Genomic DNA, 15063 nt, shown 5'->3' with positions numbered 1-15063 from the left:
CATAACACCATGTTATGTTATGAAAATGATCAAATAGCATGCAAAAAGCCTGGTTGATTATTGCACGCAGTGATTCAAAATGCCTGTAACTGTCAAAATGTAAAGGTATGTAATTCCCTATGCAATTTAAATCGTCTCTAATTAATTTACTTTCTTACAAACGGGACTCATTAGCCATTTCCTTCAAATAATCCAAAAGGCCATCAAATTGATGCATAATCATTACTATTACACAACGCATGAACCTTCTTAAAGAGTTCAAATTATAGTATGTCTAAAGAAAGGGCTCCTTTTCTATACATAATTATATAGTAATATTAAATAGACAATATTGACAACATGCCTGTTTTGAATACACACCTACAAGGTGCATATGTGTCTCTCACATGTATTAAGCTGCAGTTGCACATAATGTTGGAGGATATATTTCGACTGATATATATGTGAAACAGTGGTTCAAAAGAGCCTCTGTAGTTATGATTAGGCCAAACGTTCCACTGAAAATGCTTTGCCGCATGAAACTTTCTAAAAAAGATTACATCGAATTTAGATTCTTATGTATTGTACTGATGCATTAAGCAGGGGCCTGAAAATACTTGGGGTGGCGGTGGGGGGTTGTAAAAGTGACATTTTCCATTTTAACTCCGGGTGCATTTTTTGCTCGTTGATACAGATTTGTTTTTAAATATATACATGCATATATATATATATACACATATATATGCACATACATATATATGTGTATATATATGTATATTCACTGAAAAAACCATAGGTTTCAGGCACGTTATAGTTAGAAATTAGCACTTAAAAAAACCTTAGAAATTCACTGAAAAAACCATAGGTTTTAGGGAAAGTTATAGTTAGTTGGACATTTCACTCGTACAAAACCAGAGAAATTCCCCCGTTATAGTTAGTTCAGCTAACTATAACTCGCGCCCCCGCAATGCACTGCTGATGACATCACATATTACATCGCTCATGACATGGTCAGTCACATCACTGATGACATCACTGATGACATCTCAAATGACATCACTGATGACATCACTGATGACATCATCCAGTGACTGTGTGTTTCTGTAAAGTTTAAATATGTTTAATATATATAAGGAAAGGCGTATTGAAGAATGAGTGGGTGTATAAGTGTCTGAATGGATGATTTAGTAGGTGCTTGACTGACTCTATAAGTGAGTGATTAAACGTATATCACTGAATGCATGAGTTAGTGACTAAACTGTGTGAATGTCTGTATCCGTCTGTCTGTTGGTGTGTAAGCTGCTACATGGGTTTGTGAATAGCTACATGAGTGTCTATATGGGTTATTGATTGGTTGCCTGAGTATCTGTATGGGTGCCTCAGTGTTTATGAGGGTGGGGTGTGTGACTCTGTGCATAGATGTGTGAGTAGGTGATTCACTGGGTGCATGGTTTCAAGAGTGCATATGTGATAGACTGTATGGGTGGGTGAGTGTGTGTATGGATGGGTGTGTTAGTTAGTGAATGTATATCTCAGTGGTACATGTGTGAGTAACTACATATGTGAAAGGCAGTATATATGTGTGTTGGAGTATATAAATGGCTATAATTGAGAGTGTGTGATTGTGAGAGTGGTTGTATGGATGAGTGTGTGCTTGTATCAGTGATTGTATAAGAGCATAAGAATGTGCTAGTATTTGTATGAGTGATTGAGCTGGTGTGTGTATAACTGTATACGTGAGTAAATGGCAGTGTGATTAATTACTTGCATGACTGACTAGGTGTGTGAGTACCCCTATGGATGAGTGGTGGTGTGTGAGTGTCTATATAGGTGTATGAGTGCATATGATAGTCCTGTACTGATTGACCATAAGTATGAGTGACTGTACGGGTGAGTGAGTGGATGTGTGTGTAAACCTAAGAATCAGTGAGGGTGTATGTAGTTATTGCTGTTGGAGTGTCTATGGTTTTGAGAATGGCAGTCTGTAATTTAGAGTGGGTGTATCAAAGGTTATATTAGGGTGTGAGAAGATGCATCAAATTATCACATGGATGATGTCATCAGTGATGTCATTTGAGATGTCATCATTGATGTCATAAGTGATGTCACTGACCATGTCATGAGTGATGTAATATGTGACGTCATCAGCAGTGCATTCCGGGGGCACGAGTTATAGTTAGCTGCACTAACAATAACGGGGGAATTTCTCTGGTTTTGTACGAGTGAAATGTCCAATTAACTATAACGTTCCCTAAAACCTATGGTTTTTTCAGTGAATTTCTAAGGTCTTTTAAAGGCTAATTTCTAACTATAACGTGCCTGCATCCTATGGTTTTTTCAGTGAATTTCAAAGGTTTTTCAAATGCTAGTTTCTAACTATGCCTACAGAGGTAGGACATGTGAAGAAAGAAAAAAAAACGCACAGAAAGAAGCAAAAGAAATACAGAAAGAAGCAACAGAAGTCCACAAAGACGAAGAAAAGTGCAGGAAGAAGCAAGACATGTGCAGAAAGAACCAACAGAGGAGCAGAAAGAGGCCTAGTTCCAAAATCATCCTGTGCCCACAACTTTTTAAGACAGGTACTGGTGTAACTAACTCTCACTAACCAGGCCTAGAGCCACTGTTATGCTAAAAGACACTTAGAATACAGTGAAAACACCTACATACACTAGGGAGCACTATGCGTTGGGGTACCCCTGTGATTAACATGACCTCCTCTGTAAGGCCCTAGTACATAATAGGGCAGGGGGATTAAAACTACCTCTTAAAATGCGCTACGGGGCGCGTTTGCACAGTGGTGAAGGGAGGGGGGCCTGAGGTGACATGTGTGCAAACACGCCCTGTGGCCGTTTTAAGTTGGGAGATTAAGTCCCCTTGAGTGTGCTTCCAGTAAGCGCCACTGCGCTGCGTTGCAGAGAGGTGGTCCAGGTCATGCCCCTTTTTACACCTCTCTGCAGCGCAGCTCTGTGGCGCTTACTGGAGGTAACTGGTGGGCTAGTTGGACCCCAATGACCCTCAGGATTCAAGGGGACATAATCCCCAACTTAAAATGCACCACAGGGCGCGTTTGCACAGTGGTGAAGGGAGGGGGCAGGGCCTGAGGTGACATGTGTGCAAACACACCATGTGGCGCGTTTTAAGTTGAGGACCCCATCCCCCGGGCCTGGCCTCTCGTTGGGGACCGTAGGGGCATTTGAGCTCCTGTGGAAGCCGGCATTGCTTTTCCACACAGGGAGCTGCTGACATGCAGCTCCCCGTGTGGAAAAGCAATCTGGTTTGGTTTTTGGAACAGAGAGCAGGTTTCCTGCTCTCTCTTCCAAAAACCAAACCAGAGTTTGCTATGATAGGGCGGGAGCCGCGAGGCTTTGCCAATGGCAAAGCCCAGGGGGGTGGTGGTCCGCGGGGCTCGGGTGTCCCTTACGGACCCCCGCATTTAAATATTAGTACCCCTGGGAAGTGGCGGCCCGCGTCGTTTGGGGGGGCGAACGCCCCGCACAGGTATATTTTTTTTAAAAAGCCTCGGAGGTGGCTGTCCCTGGGGCTGCGGGGGGTAGTGTGCCCCCGCGATTATAATTAATGAAAGCCCCAGTGGGTGGCGGTCCCTGGGGCTGTGGGGGGCCAGGTGCCCCGCAAATATTTATGCAAAGCCCCGGGGGTGGCGGTCCCCGGGGGTGTGTGGGGGGGATTGGAGCCCCTCCACACATTTTTTTTACTGCCCCCGGGACCTGGCCCACCCAGGGGCTTCAATTAAACGAAGCCCAGGAGTCCGCGCTTCATTTTTTTAAATTTTCTCTGCCGGATTTGCGCACCCAGCGTGAATTCGGCCGATTTTTGTTTTAAAAAAAATGCTTTTTTGGTCCCTGGGATCCTTATGGGACCCCCTGAGCTGGCCTTGGGGGTCAGGGTGTTTCTACCCTGCCCCCTTTTCTTGTTTTTCGTGTTTCTTTTTCTCTTTTCTTGTGACTCACAAGATGGCTGCCAACACTTCCTGGTTTGAAGTGTTAACGGCCAATTAGAATGCAGCTCGTGATTGGCAGGGTGCACGGATCCACCGCGGCCATAGATATCTAAACTTTTATTTTTTGATTTTCTCAGCAACTACTGAACGGATTTACACCATTTAAGAAAAAGAGTTCTTTCTGAACCAAGCACTATCTTTTTTGCCAAATTTGGTGTAATTCCATTCTGCAGTTCGAGCTGTAGCCGTGTCTAAAGTTTCCTATGGGAAATTGATTTTTTCACCTCTTTTTCTTGAATTTCTCAGAAACTGTTGAACGGATTTACACCATTTAACAAAAAGAGTTCTTTCTGAACCAAGGGCTACCTTTTTGCCAAATTTGGTGTAATTCCATTCAGCAGTTTGGGCTGTAGCCGTGTCTAAAGTTTCCTATGGAAAATAACATGGAGAAAACACGTTTTGGGACCCCCTTTTTTCTCAGCCCCCACTTGGCGAATCACCCCGAAATGTTCAGGATAGGAGCTGACTGTAAAGGGCCATAAGGTTTGAAAATTTCGCGAAGATTCGTCAACTGGCACCAAAGTTATTGCGGAAAAAAAATGAGTTTCCTATGGAAACTAGTTCCTAACTATAACTAACTACTGGCGACCGCCAGTAGACAATATGTGTGTGTATATATACACTTATATATATACACATATATGCACACACATATATATATATATATGTATATACATATCTATATACATGTACCATATAGATATGCATGTGTGTGTGTGTGTACATATATATATATATAAGGTGAAGAGGGATGGAGTTATTTACGGAAGCAGAATACAACTACCTGAGGATTGAGAACCCCATTACTCCGATTCTCTACTTAATTCCAAAGATTCATAAGAGCATGACAGTACCCCCAGGAAGGCCAATAATTTCGGCTATTGGAAGTTTATTCGAGACCACATCGAGATACCTGGATCATTTCTTACAGAGGATTGTGAAGTTCCTGCCCTCCTACATCCAAGATACTGGGGACTTCTTGAGAAAATTGCAAAACATCTCATTGGAAGGGGGGTACCTGTTGATTACTCTCGATGTGGTCTCACTATACACCAGTATTGCCCACTAAGATGGCCTAAGAGCCCTCAGACGCTTCCTGGGGAAGAAACCATTGAAGTTGTACCAGCATACAGAAATGCTAATACAGATGGCAAAACTGTGTCTTGGCATTTTTTTTTTTATTTGGCACTGATACCTACAGGCAATTGAGAGGAACGGCGATGGGCACCTGCTTCACCCCCAGTTATGCGAATTTGCATATGCGCTGGTGGGAGGAGTAGGTGCTCAGAGTTGATTTTGAAGCAGAATGGAGGGAAAACATCATAGCCTGGTATCGATACATCGATGATCTTTTTATCGTGTGGAGGGGTCCAATGGAGAGTGCCAATGCTTTTATAACTACCATACATGTAAATGTACTCAATTTGTCATTCACTAAAACTATTAGTGACAAGAGTTTACATTTTCCTTGATCTAGAAGCTTTTATCCAGAATGACGCACTACACACATAAACTTTTAGAAAAGAAACAGCAGGAAATGCTATTTTACACTCTGAAAGCTTCCATCCAACAAATCTTAAGTTGAGTATCCCTTATGCAGAACACTTGCGCATGAAAAGAAATTGCAGTGAAGGTGACTCTTTAGCTCAAGCGCAAGCTGATTTAACAGGAAGATTCAGGGAAAGAGGGTACAGTGAAGAAGTTTTAAATCAGGCATTGGCAAAAGTTGAGAAAAAGTCCCGTAATCAGATTCTAACAGTAAAACAGGATCAGGGTGGAGACTCTAAGGCCCAAGCTCAGGATGTCCGAATGGTAACCAGGTACAGTGCCTATCATGCCAGGGTGACAGACTGCATGAATAGGCACTGGCACCTGGTTAAGTCAGATCCCATTTTGGGCAAAACAATCTCCCGAAGACCCATGCTTACATACAGAAGGGCCTGCTGGATGAGACAAGAACTGGTAAAGAGCAGCCTGAGATAGTGGAAAGTGGGAGTTGGCTTAAAGCCAATCCAGGCTATACCAGATGCTTAAAATGTAAAGCTTGTAAACATGGGAGAAATATGAATGAAGTAAAACTACCCCTTATGAAAAAACAGTGGAGGAATCCACATTTCCTAAATTGCAAGAGCGAACATGTAGTCTATGTGTTACAGTGTACTTGCCCCCTAACATACGTGGGAAGCACAATCCACATGGCGCATATTAGAATCTTGCAACATCTACGGGCAGTAAAGAACAAAGACCAATCGTACCCTATTGCAAGGCACATTAATGAATCACATGGGGGTAAAGTAGAGGATCTGACATTTTATCTAGTAGACTCAGTCCCAAAACGAAGAAGAGGGAATAGAGAAGCAAATTTAAGGAAACTAGAATCGAGATACATCTTGATGTTTGATTGCAAAACTCCTAATGGGCTGAACAGTGATGAAGAAATGTCTGTTCACTTAACGTAAAGAATGGTAAAGAACCAAGCACCCAGTTCTGTAATTGTTCCTCCCTTTCGGATCATTTTTAGTTTTAGCTATTCTTCCAAGGAAGTCTCCAAAGTCTGTGATAGTAGATTAGGATGTAGTATAAACTGGAGGTAGTTGATTTTTTTTTAATATAGAATAATTTTTCCTTTTAAAATATTTATTAGTGCCAGAATCAATTAGGATAATTTTACTGATTAAATGGACCCCACAGGGTAACCTATAAAGACGATGATGAATTTGGTATAGAAAAAACATCAATGGAGAATGTCAGTTGGATGTGTTGCCATGCAACTGTTTACCAGTAAACAGTTTAAAAGGAACACATCTACTGTGATATTAAGCACTTGCACTTTATTATGTATCTAACGAATCTGCATCATTTGCACAAAGGGATATTTGTTCTAGAAACCGTATCCCAAGAGGCAAAGACAGTGCACCCTATAGCACATGCACTTTAGATAAAAACAATTACACAATATTGCTCAGTTTGCACATTATTGTAGAATCTAATAATGCTGCTAAGACATCTAGGTGCACAGGCACTTTAATTATTTATTTATTTAATCATCAAGTTATTTATTCTCTCTGCATAAATTTGCATGAATATGCTATTGAGTGAAATACTTTTTTCAGCAGAAATGATAACCCTTTTTATCACATTTTCCTTTTGGGCTGTATAATGAGATACTGTATGGACTAAAATAACAGCAGTACGCCACTACTATGAAGAGCTGAAAAACATTGCACTTGCACTGTGTTCTCAAACAGATGTACAGAAAGCACTTGCAATTCATAAACTGATTGTAATTATGACTTTAGAGTGGTAGATGGATGGAGCCATCATAAATGAACAAGAGTTGGGATTATGCATTGGTCCATCAATACAATCCTGACCCTGCCGTACAGTACAATCTAATGCAGTATGGCAACCATTGTGGCATTTATACAATCAGCGAGACCCTGGTGGCAGCAGGGGACTCACGCAGCCACATCACATCTAAGTATAACTGTGATACAGAAAGAGAATCATCTCCAATACATGTTAAGAACTGAATGGCACAATAAAGTTATTTGAAATGTATTTATATAAAAAAAACTCAACAGCTTTTCTGACGTAAGAATAGAAACAGATAAAGAAAAAATTGTAAAAAACAAAATTGAAAAAATGTATGTATGTGAGAATTACAAGAGTAGTCTCCAAATGAAATGAATGTAAATACGTTAATATAAGCATGAGAAAAAAGACACACATCTAGTCTTTTGTTGGTTTCTGTGATCAGAAGATTGTGTTAAAGAAATGGTGCTCGTTGTGTGAGCAAGGCAGGGGATCCTGCCGAAATGCGTAGCAGCCTCTCTAACAAAATAAAAGATTGGAACCTTACCTACGATTTGTGGTGTCATTTTTCGGGAGAAAAAAAGGTAACCGGAAGTGGTAAAGGAGATATATTTATATATATATCTATATATATCTATGTGGGTAGATATAGTTTGGACTTATTTTCCATCGGAAATCAGCAACATTCTATTTGGAATAACGTTGGTGCCGATTGACGAATCTTTGCGAAATTTTCCAAACTTTTGGCCAGCTCCGGTCCGCTCCTATCCTGAAAATTTCACAGTGATTCGTCAAGCGAGGGCCGAGAAAAAAGGGGGGTCCCAAAACGCGTTTTCCCCATGCATTTTCCCATAGGACCTTTTGACGCAGCTACAGCCCGAACTGCTGAACGGAATTATACCAAATTTGGCAAAGAGGTAGTCCTCAGTTCAGACTCATGCCTTTTGCTTAAATGATGTAAATCCGTTCGGTAGTTCCTGAGAAAATCAAAAGTAAAATCATTGATATATCTATGGCCTTGGAGGATCCGCGCACCCTCCCCGCACCCAGTGCGCACCCTGCCGTGCGCAAGCTGTATTCTAATTGGCTGTCAACACTCCAGATTAGGAAGTGTTGGCAGCCATTTTGTGCCTCGGTAGAACCGAGGCACAATAAACCTATAAACCAAACACGAAAAACGCAAAAAGGGGGCAGGGTAGAAACACCCTGACCCCCTAGGCCTGCTCAGGGGGTCCCACAAGGACCCCCAGGGCCAAAAAAAGCATTTAAAAAAAAATAAAAAGTCGGAACTAATTCCCCTTGAATACTGGTGGTCCCTGGGGGTCAACTAGCCCACCAGGAACCTTCAGTATGCGCCAGGGCGCTGCGTTGCAGAGAGGTGTAATGAGGCCATGCCCCTTTTTACACCTCTCTGCAACGCAGCTCCATGGTGCTTACTGGAGGTACCTGGTGGCCTAGTTGGCCACCAGGGGTCCTCAGGATTCAAGGGGACTTAATCCCCCAACTTAAAATGTGCCACGGGGTGCGTTTGCACAGTGGTGAAGGCAGGGGGCGGGGCCTGAGGTGATACTGTGCAAACACGCTCTGTGGCGCGTTTTAAGTTGGGGAATTCATCCCTCTTCAATCCAGAGGTCCCCTAGGGGCCAACTAGCCCACCAGGTACCTCCAGTAAGCGCCACGGAGCTGCGTTGCAGAGTGTTGTAAAAAGGGGCGTGGCCTCTGAACACCTCTCTGCAACGCAGCTCCCTGGCACATACTGGAGGTACCTGGTGGGCTAGTTGGCCCCCAGGGGACCTCTGGATTGAATAGGAATTAATTCCCCAACTTAAAACACGCCACAGGGCGTGTTTGCACATGTCACCTCAGGCCCCGCCCCCTTCCTTCACCATTGTACAAATATTCCTCTAAAATCACCCGAACTACGAATTCCGATTTACTCACCTGTTATCAGGCGAGAACCCAGGGCTGCATCTTTTAGCCCAGCACTGACCCTGAAAAGTAATTCTAAGCGTACTTACTAGTAATTTCTATTTCCTTCCATAGGAATCCATTGTGTGGTTTTCACCAGAAAAGTTTCTAAGTGTCCATTTTTGAAACGTACAAATATTCCTCTAAAATCAGCCGAACTACGAATTCCAATTTACTCACCTGTTATCAGGAGAGAACCCAGGGCTGCATTTGTTAGCCCAGCACTGACCCTGAAAAGTAATTCTAAGCGTACTTACCAGTAACTTGTATTTCCTTCAATAGGAATCCATTGTGTGGTTTTCACCAGAAAAGTTTCTAAGTGTCCAATTTTGAAACGTACAAATATTCCTCTAAAATCAGCCGAACTACGAATTCCGATTTACTCACCTGTTATCAGGATTGAACCCAGGGCTGCATCGTTTAGCCAGGCACTGACCCTGAAAAGTAATTCTAAGCGTACTTACCAGTAACTTGTATTTCCTTCCATAGGAATCCATTGTGTGGTTTTCACCAGAAAAGTTTCTAAGTGTCCATTTTTGCACTGATTTGCACTGATTTGCATATGGCCATGTCTGAACTGGGGTGGTGGAGTGAGCTAAAGAATGATGATGGATTATACCCTGATCAGTTGACTGGGGGTGAGTGTTTGATTTGCTCAAGCGCTCCGTCCATCATCCCCTTTGGTATCGCTTTGTTCGCCCTAAGTTGGCAGGGTATGCCCAGACGTGGGTCCCTTGCTCACTTTACCACTGGATTCAAGATAGCCTGGCTGACGAGGGTTACTTATGAACCCGAAACCGGTCCCAGGATGCTTGTTTCCGGTCCGGGCTGGACTGTTCCCATGAGGCACAGGGTCAGACTGATTTGCATATGGCCATGTCTGAACTGGGGTGGTGGAGTGAGCTAAAGAATGATGATGGATTAAACCCAGATCAGTTGACTGGGGGTGAGTGTTTGATTTGCTCAAGTGCTCCGTCCATCATCCCCTTTGGTATCGCATCTTTTAGACCAGCACTGACCCTGAAAAGTAATTCTAATCTGATCTCTATGTTGAGGACTTAATAACAAAGCGCTTGCAACCCAAGAGTTTGTCGCAATACTTTTCGATAGAACGAGCGCATCGGGTGCCAGGGGGCAGACCGAAGCCCGGGGGCCCCCCCGAGGCCCATCATAGCCCATATCTTTAATTATAGAGACAGGGACATCATTCTGCAGACAGCAAGATCTAGTCCTCCAATTAAGGTTGAAAATAGCGACGTCACTTTCTTCCCAGACTTCACCGCCAAAGTCCAGGCTCAACGGCGGAGTTTTCAGGCGGTTAAAAAAGAACTTCGAGACTGTGAATGGAAGTATGCCATGCTCTTTCCGGCGAGGCTTAGAGTGGAGTCGGAGGGCAAGGCGTGGTTCTTTGCGTCACCGGAGGAGGCGTGGGACTGGTTGGAGGGATGGCGTAGGGTGGGGAGCCAGCGTCGTCACAACAGCGGTGGAACTCGACCACGCAGAGAAAATATTGGGACTCTGCTTGCCGAGGATCGTGCTGCCTTGCTGGGGAAAGAGGCCTTGCACAAGTAGTGCATGAACCAGAGATCAAAAGACATGCTGTGTGAAGATGATGCAAGTGCTGGCGCGATGGTGAGATGGTTCCTGGGAACTGCTTTACACTGTGGGATGCCCGAGTCTTGCTTGTCTTAATTTCGGACATGAACAATCTTGAATGGGAGGTGCACATTCTAGCCACCTTATTAGCCAATTGGCCTGGGAAGGGTAAAATTTATGGGATAGACAAGATGTACAATGTAGTTAGCGGGGATGGGGAAGTGCTAATCCTGCGCCTTTCGGTATTTGTGGGAGGGAGAGAGGCACTCTGCCTAGTTGGGGAGTGGGTAGTTCTAAATCCACTGGCGAGAGGGCAGGGAGGGGGGCGGGAGCTGGGGGTAGGGATGGGGGTTCGTTTTTGCAAAGTGTGGTTGACTTTTGCAGTATTAATAGAGTGTTGTCATGTACCAACATTGTTGCTGAATTAGGGTATGGGGAAAATGTGCAAAACAGTACAGCGTTCAGACAGCTCGTATCAAGTGTGGCTTACACACCGCTATTGATCTATCAGGTCATGCCTCTCCGTGAGTCAGATGATGGGGGGTGAAAGAGATATGCCGCTCTCTATCCTTACTTGGAAATGTGAATGGGATAGGAGATAAAATCAAGCGGGGATTGTTCAGCAGTACTTGAAACGTCAGTCTCCAGATGTGGTGCTGCTACAGGAGACGCATCTAGTGGGAAACAAGAGTAAAGCACTCACGCGGTGGGGATATAGACTCCTAGTACATGCAGACGACACCACAGGCTCGCGGGGAACAGGTATATGAGTTAAAAAAAACTTGGCCCTGACTGCGCACCGTACATGGTCAGATCCTGGGGGACACTTTGCTGTCTTGGAGGCCCAGTGGGAAGGGGGAGCGCTCAACATAATTTCACTATACCTGCCACCGGCACTCAGTAAAGAAGCCCTAACGGACCTTGGTAAAATACTTACTGACCTTCCCATGGGCACACTCATCATGGGGGGTGACTATAACCTAACCATAGATGACACAATCGATAGACACCCCCACCGACTAGGGGCAAGACCAAACGTGCTTATAGCGGAATTTATAAGGGCTATGGGCCTGATAGATATAGGACACGCACTTCACCCAAACATGGCGCAATTCACATATTTCTCTAACGTGCATAAGAGTTCATCCCGTATTGATTATTTCCTGACACACACAACATCGATAGGTAATTTTAGGCACCCCCGGGTTCTGCCGAGAGGGATCTCGGATCACTCCCCGGTTCATATCGAATTCACACACTGGGAGCACCAGCGACGTACCACTATTGTGTTAAACCCATGGTTGCTAAAAATCCCCGATATCAAGGAGGAACTATACACGCAAACTGGGAACTACTTTGAGGACAATCTGGGGTCGGTTAGTTCAGCGCTTACTATCTGGGAAGCATTTAAAGTGGTTTTGAAGGGGCAGGCTCTGTCTCTAAAAACAGGCTACATACAGAACAAACAATGCATACTACTCCAGCTGGAAGACGAGCTCCAGCAACTTGAATTAGATCACACAAATGGGCCAACGGACGACACGCAACACCATCTCCTACTTAAACAGGAAGAATATAAACTCAAAGCTAGGGAACATATGATGACCAAGCATCTCCATACTCAGCATAGACTATATGAATTAGGTGATAGGGCTGGGAAAACATTGGCATGGTTAGAGAGAAGGGACAAAGGGGACCGTTGGGTGCCGATGCTCACATTACCTGATGGCGTGACAATTACACATCCCAGAGATATAGCGGAGGCATTTGCAGATCACTTAGAGGAAATTTATTCTCCCTCCACCACCTAAACTACAGAAGACTCCCACCAACTTCTCTCTGACAGTGTCCTACCTACACTCTCCGAATCGGAGAGAGACATTCTTGATGGTGAATTCTCAGATGATGAAATTCAGAAAGCTATTGCTCAAATTCGGTCCGGGAAAGCAATGGGGCCTAATGGCACTCCCATTGAGTTCTTGAAGGTAGTGGCCTCCCAGGTGGCCCCACATCTACGAGCTATGTATAACGAGAGTTATGAGACCGGAAAATTGCCAAATGACCAGCGTCTTGCTACCATAGTAGTTATCCGTAAGCCAGGGAAGCCCGCGGATAGATGTGGTTCATATAGACCGATCTCATTGATTAACGTGGAGGCTAAGATATTGGCAAAGGTGCTTGCCACTAGATTGGTCGCAGTCATCTCCTCCTTAGTGCACCCGGATCAATCGGGCTTTATGCCCGGTAGAAATACGGCACTTAACATCCGTCGTCTCCATAACGTGCTCGCACGTAGAGACTATATCGAGGAGGATGCTGTGGTCCTTTCGTTAGATGCGTCCATGGCATTTGACTCTATTGAATGGCCATACCTGTTCGCGGTCCTGGAGAGGTTGGGATTTGGTCCAAAATTTCTAGGCTGGGTGCGGTTGCTTTATACCGATATACAGGGTCAAATACCAGTCAATAACTACACATCCAGTGCCTTTACGTTGCGAAGGGGCACCCGACAGGGTTGTCCATTGTCGCCACTGATATTTTCCCTCGTGCTGGAGCCGCTCGCGGCGTGGATACGGTGGGATGCAATGATAAGAGGGCTTAAATGGACAATGGACCACGAAGACAGAATATCGTTATACGCTGATGATATATTGCTATATCTCGCCTCCCCCTAAACATCCATCCATGCTGTCCTGAACATATTTACAAACTTTGGGAAATACTCCGGCTATGCCATTAACTGGAGCAAATCTGTACTGTTCATGCTTCGGGGACAGGCTCCCCGTCTTCCGGCGAACTGCACGATAGAGGTGGCTAGAGATGGTTTCCGGTACCTAGGGATCTATGTCACGACGGATCCGGCCCTGTTTCACAGTCATAACCTGGCCCCTCCGCTGGCACGGTTGCGAGCGGATGTAAAGCACTGGAGGTCCTTGCCGCTGTCACTAGTGGGATGTGCAGCTCTCTTTAAGATGTTGGCTCTCCCGCGGTTCTTATATATTCTTCAGAACTGCCCGAACCGTGTTCCAGATGCATATTTCGCAGCGGTGGAGAGTGAGGTCCGTACACTGCTGTGGGATGGCAGAACCCCACGTGTGTCACTGAAAAAGTTAACCAGGGTGTGGTATGATGGTGGCATAGCCCTTCCAGACCTTAAACTATACTACTGGGCTTCGCAACTGGTGGTGGTGAATCACTGGAAATACCACTCTCCCAATGACCCGGCATATGGGCTGGACAGCTACCAAACTGGACGCGCCGGCTACCTGGGTGCATTGTACTCCAAAGTCAAGAAGCAGAGGTTTATTGGGCCCACTTCTCACACAATAGATATCTGGCACCAGGCGAACTCCCGTCTGGGTTGGGCAAATACACTTACAAAAGCGACACCATTGTGGCAAGCCCAGGGACTGGGTACCCTGTGTCACCAACCGGGGTTCGACAAGTGGGACACCATCGGAATCTCAGTAGTGGGGGATTATATCAAAAAGGGTTCCATCCTTAGCTTCGAGGAACTTAAGGGGAGCTACCACATGGCACAAGGAGAACTGTTCCGCTATACGCAGATCAGACACGCCCTCCTGACGGCTTTCACAAACCTCAAAGACATACCAGAATCGTCACCCTTAGAGGACCGGTTGTTAGATGGACCACTGCACTCGAAGGCCATATCCCTAACATATAAAAAATTATGTAATAACTTGCCCGACACTTTCGAGAAACTTAGAGAGAAGTGGCAAAGTGACTTGGGGCCCATTGAGGAGGAAGAATGGCAGGAGGCATTGATGTCCCCTAGAGAGGCGGCTATCACCCTCCGCTTCTGAATGATTCAACTCAGGATCCTACATAGGTCCTATATGACGGGGGTCATCCTGGCCAAAATAGGAGCTAGGGCAGACGCGCTCTGTCTTAGAGGGTGCAAACAAACGGCCACCTTTTTCCACATGATCTGGGAATGCTCTGCTGTGAAGCCGATATGGGAGGGAGCCACAACCAAAATTCAGACTGCACTGGGGAAAAAGTTACTCCTCACACCTCAGCTGGGTTTACTTAATATATGGGCGGCTACAGACCTCACGGAAATTGATCAACAGATGACGACACTAGGATATACCCTGGTTAAGCGTGAGATAGCACGAAATTGGGGGGCTGAAGACATACCATCTGTTCGAATATGGCTGAGGGAA

This window comes from Triturus cristatus, chromosome 6, assembly GCF_964204655.1.
Source record: "Triturus cristatus chromosome 6, aTriCri1.1, whole genome shotgun sequence".
Taxonomy (NCBI): Eukaryota; Metazoa; Chordata; class Amphibia; order Caudata; family Salamandridae; genus Triturus; species Triturus cristatus.
Note: the sequence above shows the minus strand (reverse complement) of the source record.